The 17,322-nt window shown below is 38.8% G+C and overlaps 1 protein-coding gene across 5 annotated transcripts in view; it reads right to left on the reverse strand.

The window, feature by feature from the left end:
* LOC137609148 (trinucleotide repeat-containing gene 6A protein-like) overlaps window positions 1-9,071 on the reverse strand; it is a 34,218-nt gene extending 25,147 nt beyond the window's left edge. For 4 of the 5 annotated variants that reach the window (XM_068335950.1, XM_068335947.1, XM_068335949.1 and 1 more), the window contains exons 1-3: window positions 8,890-9,071; window positions 7,355-7,406; window positions 1,417-1,517 (exon numbers count right to left, since the gene is read on the reverse strand). The gene's annotated coding sequence lies outside the window, so the exon portion shown is untranslated. The remainder of the gene's footprint in view (window positions 1-1,416; window positions 1,518-7,354; window positions 7,407-8,889) is intronic. The other variant, XM_068335948.1, reaches the window with a different exon arrangement.
* Window positions 9,072-17,322: the final 8,251 nt, after the last annotated feature.

Raw genomic sequence — 17,322 nt, forward strand, 5'->3', positions numbered from 1 at the left:
ATGCATGCACTGAATTCTGTCAGAAATACTCAATGTTAGATTGTTTAAAACCCACATTAAAAACAATTGAAATCAATTGCTGCAGACTATAATTTCATTGTATGGCAACCATTATTTAATAGTTGCCATACACATATCGTTTCTCTTCCTCTCACTGTCCATCTCTCTGGTGAAACCCATCTAGAATCAGGGTCTGTCTGTTTAAAGATATTATTTCCATTCCAAATTATTGTTCATAGGAAAATGTTGGGTCTAGAATAAAGTAAGGACCATCTAGGTTGATTCTTTTCGAAAAGGCCATGACATTTTTTTTGTTTTTTCCCAGTTTGGCCTTATCAAAGCATCTACCATCTTCCTACTGATATATGGGCTACAATTAAACCCTCCCTAAACTTATAAAGAACAACAGTAAAGTGGGGTCTGGATGACTTGCAAAACAAGTGATCAGTGCATCATTCATCCATCAATTCTTGGCCTTGTCTTTTAATACACTTGCTAAAGACTGAACCTTTCACAGAAACAGTGACTACGCTGTCTTTGAATAACCAATATCTGGAGAGGAATGATGAAAAGCTATGCAACATCTCAGTTTACACCTGAATTATTCATTCATTCATCTTCTGCCATTTCATCTGCCGTAGCGGGTCACGGGGAGCTGGAGCTTAACTCAGCTGGCATAGGGCGTGAGGCAGGGGACACTCCTGGCACGATGCCAGTGCACCGCGGAGCCACACAGAAAGACGGACAACCATGCACACACACACACTCACTCCTACAGGCGATTTTGGAGCCGTCTTTCGTTAATACTTGAACATATAAATGAACATGGCTGGAAACAAGGGAGACTACAAAGGAAACAGGTTAGAGTTTGAGGAGTGAAAAAGAAAGACCAAATTTCTCTGAAACACTAAGACAGACTAAAGGTTACAAAAAGGTATTATCAGAACTACAGCTTACAGACGCCATGACATTTTCAGCAGTAACAGTAGAAATATCATACCTACAGGCTATCAGCCAGTCAAATGGAGTATGCGAGCGCTGTCAAAAGCAAAGCACACCGCACTACAGGGACAGGCCGAGATAGAACTTGTTGGAAAAACGAATATCTTTACGCATAAAAACTCATAAAAGCTCCATTGCTGAACAGTAGTGTTCTAGAGGCAGCAGATGCCCGAGACTGTGTCACCACAGAGAACAACTACGTTCACCGAAACAGAAGTTCTTCAGATACTGAATTAATGTCTTGTTGATATTCGGTGGAAAAATGTTTTTACTCAACTCTTTTGTCCAAATTAATACCTCATATTAGACAAACTGCAAAAAAGCAGCAAAAAACAAGCTCATAAATACCTGGCCTCATGCCACAAGCTCAGCTATGCAGCAGCTCTTGACCTCACAAAAGCCATGAAGTCTCACCTGTTTCCACCACACCTGTATCTTCTTTTTGTCCTTCCTCGTCACACTATCCGTCTCTCTCTCTCTTCCATGAACTGTTCTTCCCTCTATAGGTATGTTCCCTGTGGAAACAGGAAACACAATTTTTTTGTTATTGATAACAAATTTGGTGGTAGATGTAAGAATGGCATAAATATGCAATTCAAAAGAAAATATCTGTTTCACATTTCATTTTTTGGCGACAAGGTGAAGCACTTGGCAGTAATTAAACATTAATGCAAAGGACAAAAATCTAGCAGACTGAAAATTCAAATTCACAAAGGCTAACCACAACATACTCCGGGTTTTATAAGAACACAAAGGGACATTTAACTGGTTTTCATTAGCATTAGTTAACCAGCTGAAAACAAATGATTCACAGAAAGCATCATTTACCTAAAAACATACGTTTTAATTGCAGATAATTTTTAATAAAAGGTCACAAACAGAAAAGGAAAATTGCTTCTTATGTACTGCAAACACTTTTAGCTGTCACTTTCATGGTGGAAAAAAGTTAGTTTTGGGGGATTTGTTGTATTTTGCTAAAACATTTAACATGTTCTGATATAATAAACAATACTCGCTGCAGCCATAGGTTTATGGTGCTGTGTTTCATATTATTTATTGCTTATATGATATATTCTATTACACAAACTTTGTCTGGTAACAACGTCCACAAGATCAACAAAAGAATTTTTTTAAATGTACCAAAAGCATGAAGAGTGACGCACTTCTTTGACATTATCAATTAAACACGCTCACCCCCCTTATAAGTGTACTATTCAGTTGCAATGCAATCAGAGTGTCTTGTACCTCACCTCATGCTAAATACAGCGGCACTGGTCCAGTGGGTGTGCCATTTATCCTGCAGGCTGCAGCCTAATCCGATAATGAGATTACAGTACAGCACTTACCTTAGCAATGCACAGGGATAAAGAAATGTTGAAACTACTCAGATATCATGGCTGCAGCTTTTCATAGGCTATCGTTCAGCTACGCTTGGAACATTTGGTTCAGCAACTGCAGACCCTTTATAAAATATTAACATGTTTTGCCACTAGACTTTCCCCACTGATCCTCGGGGATGGGTCAAATGCAGAGAACATTGTACTTTGTATAATCGTGTGTGATAATAAAGCCGTTTCATATTTGAAAATAAGTCTAAAGTAACTAAAAATTTGTCAACTAATTCTTATTTTACATAATAATTTAACAAAAATAGGTGTGGGGCACGTTGATGCATCTCCTTTAATTACATTCATCGTTTACATGTATTACACTGGACATGTTTCGATGGCTGAAAGCTGAAATGTTCTTTGTCCTAATGTACTACACTCAAACACAGTGCACCTAGTTTAATCCTCCTCCATCTATTCCCACACTCCATCTCCTTCCTCCACTCCTTGGCCACCATCAAGTGCTTCAGCAGATGGCTCTGGGTTCAACAACAATAACAGCAGAGCATGGTGGAGGCCTCCTAGAGAGCACACACACAAACCATAGACAGCATCTGTTTATGAATGAACTAACCCATCCCCCGACGGCTACAGCTGAGCATTTTGAGCAACAGACTGCAGGAAACCAGAGGACAATAATTTTGTGCCTTTGCAAATTAATTTCACTCTTTGTTTTTTTATTCCATTTTCCAACAGCCAGCCACACTGGAGAGCAGATATCTCTCAGCTGGCCTGGGAATGCCTCAGGATCCCCCCCCGGAAGACCTAGATGTCTGGGGAGAGGGAAGAATGGGCATCCCTGCTCAGATTGTTGCCTCCGCGACCCGTGTTCGGATTGGCGGTTGAAAATGGATGGTTGGCTGGTTTGTTTTTTTCTTGAACAATGCTAACGTCAAGACTTGTTTTCCAGGAAGTAATGTCATCTCTACGGCTTAGAAAACAACTGTACACACAGGGTTGTAAATTCCTGCTTTGTAAATCATTGAAATTTTGGCTCAACACTCTGAATAAACTTTTGTTAAGTCACTTTAACTACTATCTCTATAAAGGTTATGGTTATATGTTTAAAGAAAAGTTCTGTATCAGGGTTCAATAACGTGGAAAGGAAAAACGCTACACATCACAGGGGCTTTCTAGGCTCATGGCAGTAATAAAATCCTTATTATTCAGTAATAAGGCAATTGATTTGTTGTTACTTAGAGATGCATTTTAAACATTGGACTTTTTATGATTTTTTATGATTTTTATGATTTAAGATTCAGTAATTGTCACTGTCAGTATAGATTAAACCTGATCGTCATTAACTCCTCCCTGATCGAGGCCTCCCAAGAGAAGGTCAGAACACGTGCTGACCATGTGTTTTCCAAGGCTCTTTATTGAGTTTGTTAATGTACAACCACAATAAACAAGGCCAGTAACGTAATCATCCTTCCCTGCTTGCCGACACGATAAGAAGACTACAAAAAACAAAAAGTTTAACATGCTCCTCAAAATTTCAAATTATAGTCACTGATTTTCAACTATTCTGAATCAACATTCAATTGCTTGACTTGGTTTTACATCGTATCATGTTTGTTTTTTGATTTGAATTAATGGTTAGTCAAAATCAGTAATCTGAATTAGTAAAGTCTGTCAAGTTATAGCTAAGGTTATTTGTCACACTTCAACATCTGGATAAAATAATCACATTAAATTGATTTAAAAATATTACCTGCCACCCTGGACTGCAGTCTATCATCAGACACTGACAAAGTTTGTTGATTGCATCCATAAAATATATCTTTATGCACCCTTTGTGCAATTGCCTTATTTTACACCACCTTCCAGTGATGATATTTATACAGTAACATGCAAATCAGACGAATGAAAAGGAAATCCTTTCCAAAAATTGATTATTTTTCAAATTGGTCTTTATTGTGTTTAAATAGAAAAGAATTATCTGATTACTAGAGTCCACTCTTTAGTAGTGAAAACAACGTAAATTTTTAGAAGGTCATTATAGCAGAAGCGATACAATGAACCAGACTTGAATAAGTAGTGTATATTCACATTTCATTTTGAAACTCAGAAATATCCATAATTCTGAATATTCTGGTGATTTTCTTCAATCTCTATCAACTTCAGTGTTTCTGCTACTTTCAGGCCTGCTTAGATGTACCTCTACACTACCCATTTTCCTTGTATAACTGCCACCAGCTTGCTTTTCCTGTAATCCTGTTTCTGCTTTTACAAAGAAAGACTGAAAACTTAGAAATAAACTATATTTGGGTTTTTGAGGAGAATTGTGACAACTTGAAGTCTTTCTACGGCATCAAAAGACCCTGTATGAATTTTTGTCATTCTAAGAAGTGAGTCACAAAGTGAAGCCAAACCGGAGTTTCCAGTTTATCTGAGACTAAGTATGAATTACATTTGTAGATTTGTGGAAGTACCTGTTTTCTCAAACATTCCCAGTCACTAATCTAATCTGACCAATCAGAATTATAAATGTGGGGGTAGTCACATGGCTAATTTCCATGTGTGTACATCATTTCCATTAATTAGCATTTTAGTTAGTTCTCACAGGAGCGGAACAGCACAGCATTCATTCAGGGAAACCAAAACCCAATTAGGGAATGACAGTGACTGTTATCTCACCAAAAATAGCACAAAAGCGATAACTTGTAATTTCAAGACATTATTTTAACAGTGCAATCAAAATGAGGGCAGATTATTTAAAGTCTTGGCACCTTAAGATAGTGTGATATTTTTGGCTGAAAAAGCTCCTCAATGTTTGTTGCAAATGAAGGTGGAACAAGTTATAATCTACAAATTCTCCAGAGCAAGGTTTCTCCTAATGCGTAATATTCAAATTTAAGATTTTAACACAATTCAGTAACAACATAATGTCTTAAATAAAGTGCAGCATTACTGAAAAATGTTTGACTATGAGTGTGCAGTTTGTGGCTCTGGAAATGCAGTATAATTTGCTGTAAACTACTTTGCTAAACACTGGCTAGGAATTGCAATATTTTGCAAGAATTTATTAATTTAACATTTTCTTCTATTTAGTGTGGAAAAAATGCAACTATAGATATAAATATGCTATTGTGATAAAACTTGAAGCCCAGACATTCTGTTGAAACATAAAGCAATTATATCGGCAATAAAAAGGTCAAAGTTTTGTCATGAAAAAATTTTTTTTAATTAGTTACACTTCTTCATCTGAATTAAAAACCAAAGACGCCACTGACTATAAAAAACCTTTTAACTGGTACTCCAATTTTAATATGTTTCGATTGCACCCTGCTTGGTCATCCACCAGTCAACAGCACCGAATGCTTCATTTCTGTTTAAATCTCATGACCATCTGCAGGTGTGGTTTTACTGCTCAGTGAGCAATAATAACACCTGATCCCCCACCAATATAGCAATGTTGCAATACCCGAGGAATTTATAGCACTGCCAGATTAATTTCAAAACAGGATGATCTCAAGACGGCCGTTTCAGCTTGATGTCAAGGCTACAACTTCAACAAATCATAAACCCTCATGAAACAACCTGATAATTTTAGACAAAAATGAAGCAATGTTTAGAGAAAACAGTAGGTTCAGAAGCGAAAGCAAAGCGAGACAGCACATTGTTCTACAGGGGCAAAGGAAATAACACTTGTCACAGCCATCAACACAACTTTTTCCACTCGCCGTATTGTGAACAGGAACAAAACAGACATGAAAGATATAAGCTACTTCTAAATTGCCAGAATGCATCATTTCTGCATCAGTGATATGTGCTCAGGTGCAATAGTTACACCGAAGGATTTGCCACATCTACTAAGGGGAATTAAGCAAATCATGTTGAAACGTTTTGCTACTGGATATAGAAGCAAAACGCATAAGACCTGCATCTTCCTTTATTAAAGGATATTACATAATTTAGTTTGACTTAAAGGTTCTGGGTTATGCAGTGTACAATCACTTCCCATTGCAACCCACATAACATGTACACTTCAATTTAGCAAACAAACCAGGCACCAACAGTAGCCAGCCAAAACCGGATCTGGTTCGTTTTGTCGGAAGAGGACAAAATTGTTAAGCACACAGATGACTGAAATTACAACTAGTTTTGTATACATGTACACGAATATCATGTGAACAGGAAATAAGGGATTATAAAATACATTGAATCATTATGTTTCACCACTTGCTAAAGATCTACTTATATCAAACTAGTTTCCATTACATCACGTTTGCAACAATCACTCATGGCTGGAAAATGTGTCTTACTGTTGGAAAAATGTGAAACATCAACTAACTAGCAACCGACAACAAACAACTCAGACACACCACCACCCAAATACAAAGCATACATCAGTATATATTTTTACAGCATGAAACAATTCCTTCCTAGGGATATGCAACTGAAAAGGAACAAAAGCAGCACAGAAGAAAAAGTAGGAGAAATATTTTATATCTCATGCTTATCCCTTGACAACAACAAACATTTGACACAAGACAGTGAGTTACTGGCTTTTAATTAAAATCAAAACTCATTCAATTAAAATTCACAGCAAGATTTAGGGGGAAAAAAACAGACAAACAGTCCCTGTGGAGGATCGATGGACTGGTTGTGGTCTACTGCCCTATTGTTAAAACACAATGAGCTGCAAAAACACCTCTCAACACACAAAACATCAGGACTCTGGCTTCTCATTTAACGATTTTAACACAGCAGAGCGTACTCAGCATTATGCGGGCTAGACCAAACCAGACCCGGCAATTCAATGCTAACGGAACTGCACGTGCTTGCATAAGCAGCAGCTACCTATCCCTACCTCGCCTCCACACAAACCCCCTTTATTAATTCACCACAGACACAGGTCATGTTTTCATATAAATAAATACATGGTCATAAAGTCGACATAAATTAGTGTACAGTACATGCTTGTGCATTAAATGCGTGTTCATTTACGGCGGCACATTCACCTGTAAAGATGCTTCAGCTTCTTTGGTAGCAACAGCTTCCAATTCCTAATCTCTAAAAGACAAGGAAAAATACGGTTAATGGATCAAATATTACGCAAATCTAGACAAAACACAACAATATAAAAATAGGAGTCGCACATGTCATACATTTTGATTTCTGTGATTTAACCATGTATTAAAAACCATGCAGACAGGTGTTAAAATAAATCCCAAAAAAATCATTTAAAAGTCTCAAATAACAATTGATGCTGAACTAGTAGTAAGAGACACACTTTGATAGAATGTTATTAAGGACATAGTACAACAGAAAGCAGTGGGACGTGTTGGTGACGGCTGCATGAAACGCATTTCTACATGGCCCAGTTGACATACAAGTTGAACTGATTATTAGTCGGACCAGGCACCGGTGAGGCCCGACACGGTGGAGAGAGCATGTCAGTGAGAATGGCAGATTAAGAGAGAGTGGGTCAGAATTACTGCTCGGGTCCTGATCGGCCATTATCTCAGCTGTTGTCTGACTTACGGCTTAATCAACATGGCTTCTCTACCGCCTGCTGGATTTCCAGCGTTGCGCCCAGACCAACAACGGCCCGAAGAGGACATGCAATCACAATCGACACATTTAAACTATTGTTTGGCTCATTTGAGTTGGCGGTGTCGCCCAACCGGTGTAAAGTTTTAGCGGATACAGAAGCAAAACCAGTGGACACACACACACACACACACACTCACACACAGGTCTGTTATCAAGGTAGTTCACACCCTGCCTGCCGACAGAGGGTGTTAAAACTCACGGACAAAAAAAAAAAAAAAAACACCCCATAACTCTACGTGTTCGCAATTTCACAAATACGCATGAACTCAATTTTAATTGCACAATATCTGATATTTGATCACTTCGAAGCCATTCCCTCTGCCCTTCATGTAACAAAAAGGTCGGATATTAGCTCAAATTCACCACCGGCTAACCTACGTAGTCAAAATAGCATGATTGCTACTGCTAGCTTAAAGCTAACATTACGAAGCAGCCAATTGTGGCACCGGTCATACGTCGAACCTTGATAATGTGATAATTAATAAGCGGATTAACAATTATATCTATAAAACGGAAGAAGCGTCATTCTTTAAATCAATGCATCCGATTCTCTTTTCATAAGCATGTACAAACAGCTGCAGAGTTGGACTCAGCACGTACTAGTTGGCGTTAGCGCAAGGTTAACCTGCCTACAAATGCCGAGGGTTTAACGACAACACAAACCCTCAAATGTTCAGTCTTCTGCAGCTAAAAGCGGTCAACTCGTTTTTAAATCCGACGCTTTTATCATTCATTCCCACAAACCGCATTGCACCCGCGTGGTTTGTCCAAGTTCTACCCGAACAGGGCACTTGCCATCTCTGTTGGCTCAGCCGCGGCTAACCAAACAACAGCCATTACTGAACTTGTCTCCACCGGTCCCCGGTCTCTGCTCCGGGCTGTTTGCGTAGACAAAAAGAAACCACCGCGTAGTAAGAAAAACAACGTAAAACAATCTTACCTCTATGAAGTATAAAGTGCAACAGAGTGGAAATGAAAGCCGGCTGTAAGGCTAAAAGAATTTCATCGCGTTTGCAGCATCTACGAGGGGAGGAGGCATCCGTCCTGCAGGATCGCCATTTTCTTAACTCGCTACTGGCGAACCTCTTTCGCTTGAGCTGTGCTTTCCCCTCCTCTCTCCGCGTTCACTTCAGCCCCGGCTGTGCGCGTCTGGAGGGGGAGACGAGGCCGGAAACACATTCACCACTTCCTCTGACCGAGAAACCAGCGTCACTCTCAAGTCCTCTGCTATCCAGAAGGAGCTCTGTGCAGATTAAACAAATACACTGTGATCGGATACATCATTGCTTGAATAAATGCTATATTCATTATTTTATATTAAAATGTAAGCGTTCAATAGATTTTTACGTCAAAGTTGCAATAAAAAAATGCCAATACAAGTTTGTTAAAATTTGGTATTGTATAGGTTCACATGGGAATATGCTTCACCTTACTCCTTGTTGGACATGTGGGAATCTTTGTTTGACTGTTGTTATTGTTGTTTTGTCTAGTTTTAATGGTCTTGTTTGTTTTTCTGTTCAGTCTATTGTTTTACCACCACATGTACAAAATAAAAACAAACAAACATTCATTCACTCAGATGGCCCCGGTTCAGGCCCTATCCCATCTCCCCTCATCACCTTCATAATAATCTGACCATAGACAAAAAAAATAGTTTTTTTACATTTGTAAATTGAGGTGATATGGTGGATTTAGTATCTGCATTTAAATCATACAAACAGGATTATTCATGCATAGCTTTGGTTGTTAGAGAATAAGAGACAGTCAGGGGAGAAACAATCAAATACAGTGTGAAATCTGCCCACTGCTACATTTCAGCGCTTAGACAAAGGCTGCTGCTGCTTACGGTAGTGACTGGCATTGTGTGTGCAAAGCAGTGACCATTGACCCACTGGTGGCAAAAACAACCCCCATCCTCTTGCACAAGTTACCCTTCTGATCTCTGTGTGTGTTACTGTTGGTGAAAGAGGGAGGTGTTGAATTAATCTGTCACCAAGTTGTTATTTTATTTAATGATTTGTCCAAGACACCAAGAGAAGACTTTACAGTAGGTAAACATGTAGTACAGAGGGAATGTTGGCAAAGTACCAGAATCAAAATTTCCCATTTCTAATAGTTATAATGGTAACAATTAGGAGAAAATGTAATAAACAGTACATAGATAATGATATTAAATGCATAAATAATAGGAAGATGTTGAACTGATTATGCCTTTAACCTCCAAGGTTAATCATATTTTGGAATCTTACTTCCTCATTTTTTGGTCAAAAGTTTCTATTTCTCGTTTTAATCCACTTGTCTGCATCCGGATCCTGACAAGTTCCTACTTACCAGCTGTTAATTCATAAGTACCTACAATAGGAAACATACTGAGGCTATAGGTGGGATCAAAAGTTGTTTTGTAATTTGAGAAATTACATTCAAGGATTCAGAGCCATTGCCAAATCTGGTGCCAGGACAGCTCAAATAAAGCAACGTTGATGTCATGACGGCCATACCTTGGGTGTAACAACAACGATTGATGATCTCTTCACTGAGACAAGTGAAACATGTGATTAAATACATTTACAAAACCATTAACTTTTTATTTTTTTATTTTTTAGATTTCTTCTTGCTGAAGGACAACCACTACAGGATCCTGTTTTGACATAGAATGGAAAATTTTATTCTGGTTTTTCAAGTTGTAGTGGAAATGGCATTGGTGGAGGCATGCACTCTGAGTGCTTTGTATTCCTCTAAAACAAAATCAAGCAAGGAAAAGATGAATGTTGAGCAATACACATAAATAGGACATTCAACAATCAAAAAGAACCAAAGCTCCTGCTATATTGTTAATCCTTAAATACCTGTTTAAATTTTCTGTTGCATTTTATTCCAGGACTTAGGCTCCTTTTTACTGTTTTAAATGTTCAGACCAGGTGCTTGAATTGCTTGTCGTGTTATAGGATATTGGCCCTTCCACAGGCCAAAAGTTGAAACTAAAACAGACATGATTATTGAGTAAAAATGAAACTATTTCTTTTGAGACAGAAATGACAATATCTGGAGACGATGGTGGAGCGTACTGCCACAGTTCTGATTATATCTCTTCAAAACATTTTCTGCAAGTACAGCCTGAAATTAAGGTTTTTAGACAACTTCAACTTTTTTTGATGATCGTTATGGATAACTGTGTTAAACTTCATGCATTGAGACAATTAGTACTTGCTGATAATAATATGCCCATTTTTAAATGAATATTCAGGGAAAGACCCTTCAATAACATACATATGTGATGTTTGGTAAAGTTGAAAATCAAATTAATTACAGTATAAAAATACCTTTTCCTAGATTTTCTCTGACTTCAGTCAGTGTGAGTGTCACTGTGTGTCACAATAAAATGGTAACAAAGCAGATACATCCAGAGACAGCCAGCAGAAAACCTTCACAAAGCAAGACAGACAGATCATTACAATATATAGCAAACGTTGATACAGAACCAGATCACAGCAAGAATTAAACAGTACATTTTTAGATATGATAAGATTAAAAAATATATATTTTAAGCTTTTGCTTTTATATTTAAAAAAAAAAAGCTCAGCAAACACATATTTAATAGTAACCAGGATATATGCGTTGAAAAGGGAAGCTGAGTGTGTTTCGTGGGAGAAGAGCAGGGAAGTGACAAATTTGGTAAAGTGAGAGATAAGGCAATCATCTTCACAGGCAGAAAGTGCATTCATAAAATGCTGAGATTTAATCATTCACACAAACACACATACACTCACGCATAAACACAGTTCAATTTACCGGAAGTCGATTCTGGTTACTTGGAAAAACAAGTGTAGTCAGGTACAAATTAATTTATCTATCTATCTGTCTATCTGTCTGTCTGTCTGTCTGTCTGTCTGTCTGTCTGTCTGTCTGTCTGTCTGTCTGTCTGTCTGTCTGTCTGTCTGTCTGTCTGTCTGTCTGTCTGTCTGTCTGTCTGTCTGTCTGTCTGTCTGTCTGTCTGTCTGTCTGTCTGTCTGTCTGTCTGTCTGTCTGTCTGTCTGTCTGTCTGTCTGTCTGTCTGGTTTAGTGGGTCCCAACTTCTGTGTGTTTCATTCATGCACATAGCTACAGATCACACAGAGACACAAATACTCAGGCTGTAGTGGTCAGTTACAGGTGCAGGAGTTTGTCAGCATGTAAAAATGGAAAGACCATTGTTCTGAGGAAAGAAAGGGGTGTAGAAAATTGAACTGAAATGTGAATGAATGGGAGGAGAAAGGGAATGTGAGCCAATGGGCATAGAGAATTGAAAGTTTGGGAGTGGAGAAAGAGAGAAGGGGAGAGTGAGATTATGTAGAGAGAGAGAAAATACACTGGAGAGAGACAGACTGACAGAAGAAGGTCAGAAAAGAGATTTGCATGTCAAGCAGTTATAGGCTTGTCCTGAGTAGACATGCACACGTCTAAGCTGCAGCATTTATGCCACTGCCACCTCGTCTGCTGGGAGGACTGGTCTTTCTCCAGAATACACCACAGTAAATTCCAGTGCAGGTCTGAATAAAGGGCAGATACAAGGTTCTTAGTCACTTTCATTGGTATTGTGAGATAGGGAATTCTTGAACATTTTCATCAATGTTGTGGTGTGTTTGTGTCTGCTTGTAAATTCTGGTTACAAGACTCATGAATGATTTGGGCTTCATAAAAGTTTCACTGAAATAAAAACAAAAGCTGAGAGCTGTTGGAGACATACGCTCTAGAGTCATTCTAACTCTTTACATTCATTCATCCATTCAACGTTAACTGCTTCATCTGCTGTGTCACGGGGGGCTGAAGCCTATCCCAGCTGGCTCAGGGCGTGAGCCGGGGGAAACTTTGAGCGCAATGCCAGTGCACCGCAGAGCCACACAGAGACACAGAGAAGCATCTGTTTTTTTATCACTGTGTTTCCTTGGTGCTTTTGAAGATAATACAATGTACATATGTAAAAATATATGTGCTATCTTCACAAGGTAATTTAAGACTTGACAGTATATACAGTACATCTCACATCAAAGTTAAGTTGATCCATCACATTTCCTGTTAGTTGATATAGTTCAGATTCTGTTTCAGCTACAGACTGCAGCACATGTTCTAATGAGCTGTAGTCTAAACAGACAGTGGACAACCATATCATTTTATAATGGTCAAATTGTTTTAATTTTAAAAAACAGCAATGCTTCATTGGCTGAATTTACCTAAAGCCTTCTCGTTATTTTATTAAGGCTGAGCTTCGACTTCTGACTCCAGCTCAGGATCTTTGTGTAATACTTTCTCTCTCTCTCTATTTCAGGTGTAAGATAAAGACTTGTAAATATCCCTCACCAGCCTCACACCATCATTGCAACAATAGCTATCGCAAACATTTTCTTTACATGGAGCTCTCTTCGTCTTATTTTTATCACCTTTTCTGTCTGACAAAAAATCAGCTCTGAAATGGATTTGTAGTGGTGATACAATGATCACCCCCCCCCCAACAGTCAATGCGTTGACATACATCAACCTCAGTACCAACTTAATCCATCAACTGCTATGCTTGTGATTTTTTACACAAAAATACCACAGTTGTCCTGCAATGTTATTCCCCCTTGGAGAACTTGTTTTGCTTGCATGCATAATGCACACACACTTGCACACTTTTTATTTAACTTTTATATTATTATTTTCAGGAGAGCCTCCAAGTTCTGACCCTATAATCCATCACCAGGCTTTAAATATGCATAAAGTCTCAATAAATTTGCTGGATGACACTAAGACATATTCAAATATCCCCGTTTATTTAAATTCAAGTTCATTTACATTCATATCACGGATCCAGTATCGGCCCTGGTCTTCTAAATACAATAAGCCATGCAGATCGGTGGTCTCAAGTTGCAATGATTGGCTGGTTTCATTGTCATTCAACACTGGTTACTTACTGTATTTTACAATGCAAATTTAAGGTGAACTAAGAAACAAACACACACGCACACAAAATTCTACGCTACTGCATGCAGCCCAAAACCAAGTACATACATTTCTGAATGTGTACTGTGTGCACATGTCAGCATCTTAGCAATGAATACTTTAATTTAGATTAATGAGTCATAGAAATGCAGTTTTTAAATTGGAAATTATACCGTTACATTTATGAAATGTCTGATTTACTCTGATTACCCTGAGCAGTATCTCACCTCTAAGCATTTATCTGATTATCTGTCATGTGGGGCGGAACGGTGGCGCAGAGGGTAACTGTCGCTGCACAGCAAAGCGGTTCACGGTTGAAGTCCCCGCTCTGTGTAGAGTTTACATGTTCTCCTCGTTTCTGCGTGGGTTCTCTCCGGGTTCTCCGGCTCCCTCCCACCTCCAAAAGCTTTCACTGCAGGTGAACTGAGTGTTCCAATTGTCCGTAGGTGTGAGTGTCTGCGTGAGTGTTTGTGTGTCTCCATGTGGCTCCACGGTGCAGTGGCGTTGCGTCCGGAGTGTACCCTGCCTCACGCCCCCAGTTGGCTGGGATAGGCTCCAGCACCTCACGACATGCTACGATGGAAGAAGCGGGTCTGGGGTGCTCTATGGGTTACATAGGAAGACGTTATAGTTTTCAGACGTCAAATTGCTGTATTGCAAATATCTATATCACAAATAAAGCAAATATTCATAATCGCAATAACTGTTTTAGTTTTCCTTTTACTTTCACCCATCCAAGAAAGACAACCAGCTTGGGAGCAGATTTCCATAAAACTGTAGCACTTCCTTTGTTGGAGTTGTTCACAGGATTACTCTGAAGTGCCTGTCAGAAGAAACCAGTGCTGAAATTCTTTGTATGAATGTCACATATTAAATCAACCAATTAAATGTTCTAAGAGATATTTCTCTCAGTGTTGTAATTTTCATAACACTTTCTCCAGCATAAAAAGTTCTGGGGGATCAGAACATAACCTGGACTAACACTGAATGGATTGACCTGGAAGGTTTGTTTGGTCAGGAAGCACTTTGGGATCTAGCTCAAAAGACATTTTGAGCTGCTCCTATTCTCCAGACATTATGGCATTGTGACTGTACAAATGGGGATACACACACATGTTGGTTTTCTGTTGAAACTCTAGTTTAACATTTAGCAGAAGAAAAAGGTTATCAATCAAAATGTAAGTATGTCTCCTGAGATTTGAGCAGTTTTGAAAAATGTAACAATATTGATATACAGAGGAGGACATTTTAGGGTCAAATTCAATAAGTGGAGGCTCAGGTTTTTTAAATGCTAGGAGTGGGCAGTGGGCCAGGTTGTGTGTATCATGTTTCTTTGGCAGACTTTGCATCATAAACTTTCTCTGCAGGGCTGTGATACCATGCACTGTATGCAGGCTGGCCTGAGGGCCATTGTCATGGACAGAGCTGCTGTGGGCTTTTGTTAGTGCTGGACCAAACAGAAGACCTCTTGTGGAGAGAGTCCGTGCATAACTGCAGATCAAAGTGTGAATAACAAAGGAGGGTGATGTGATGGGAGGGCAGACTGAGGAGACGGGGGAGATGAAGGAGCTGATGGAAATGAGTGAATTCCCTTTAAAAAAGAAAAGGCCACAATTAAAGCCACGTTTGTCTTCATGAATCCATTTCCGGAACAAAGAAGCCAATTAATTCTCAATCTAGTTAAAGCTTTGATTAAGAGGAGATGCAATTATAATTTCAATTTTACAAACCTAACTAATTTCTGCTTACTTTCATTTTATTTTCTTGCAGTGTTCTTTCTCACTTGCTCAATCTCTCTATTTTTTCTGTCTTTGATACACACACGCACACGCACACACACACACACACACACACACACACACACACACACACACACACACACACACACACACACACACACACACACACACACACACACACACACACACACACACACACACACACAGAGAGACAGACAGACAGACAGACAGAGACAGAATTCTCTACTAGTGCAAGCAGCTCAAACCAAGTACAATGTACAAGTAATGTGTACTGTGTGGTCACAATGTTCTAATATGTGTGTGTGTGTGTGTGTGTGTTTGTGTGTGTGTGTGTGCGCGTGCGTGCTTGCGTGCGTTTGTGTGTGTGTGTTAGAGTGCATGACACAGGGTTGCAAGCGTGACAGGTGTCACCAAGGCAACAGCAGTGCAGGTTCCAAATGCATTGCATCATATTTCGAGAGAGAAGTTCTCAAACACATGCACACAAAGATATACACACGTACGTCCACCTTAGACACACAGTGATTAGTTTTATCAAGATCATTAAAATAGTCATTGTTCCCTTTATTCCATTTTGTTCTGAGATCTTCAGATATAGTTCATAACACACAAACACACACACACACGCACGCACGCACGCACGCACACACACACACACACACACACACACACACACACACACACACACACACACACACACACTTTACAAAAACATTTTTTTCATACTCTTATTTCTAATGAGACTGCAGCTCTGCAGAAAGTGTCAAAGAATGTCCAATAATTTCATTTCCAGCTAGATAATCAGACACAGAATGTGTTTACATGACATATTTAATGTACAAAACCTTTTCAGTGCAAGCCATACATTGTAATCATTGTACTTCATGTGTCAAAATAGTTTTGAAAGTTTAATTCTTAAACTCTCCAGCCAAGAATCCTACAATTTACACCCAGTCTCAAGTCTCAGATCTGATAAATGTGAAGCTGGTGTCAGTTGTCTGGGTGAAGAACAAGGAGTTCAACTCTGGGACATAATGTATTAATAAGTAAACTTCAGAGGTGCAGCGAAGTGGATTTTGTTTCCTTTGAAAAGAAGTAACAAGTTACTGGATCCAGGTTCTTGAATGTTCAGAGATGCAGGTTCAAACATGCTACAGGACTTTGTTGTAAATTATTTATATACAATGAACTTTTATAGATCAGAGTCAACTATTCTTAAGTACAGTATGACTCACAAATACAAAATAAGAGCGGCTGATTTGTAATCGCTGTGAGTCACCAAATGACACGGGGCTAAAGTACTGTATGAAAAGCCATTAGGGCTTCTGTTTTACTAATGGTGGCCAGATAGAGATGTCTAGTTTTATTCTAAGCACTTCTTTGTTTTAATTTATACATCCTCATTTCTTCTGTTTCAATTTGAAACCAGCAGTTCTTTTATTCAGGATTTTACCGTTTACCTTCATAGGTAACATTCCAAAAATATTCTTTGACATTTTCTTCCCCAATTCTGCAACTCTTTTCTTCACATATTTCATCTTTGCCTCAGTCTCTCAGCTCTTTCACGCCAACTGTTTCTCTTGTCTGTCTTCATGCCACGATTCATCAGTCCTCACTTTCCCATCACATTTTCTTGTTTTTGTTAATTAAGTAACAAT

This window comes from Antennarius striatus, chromosome 16 (genome assembly GCF_040054535.1).
Source record: "Antennarius striatus isolate MH-2024 chromosome 16, ASM4005453v1, whole genome shotgun sequence".
Taxonomy (NCBI): Eukaryota; Metazoa; Chordata; class Actinopteri; order Lophiiformes; family Antennariidae; genus Antennarius; species Antennarius striatus.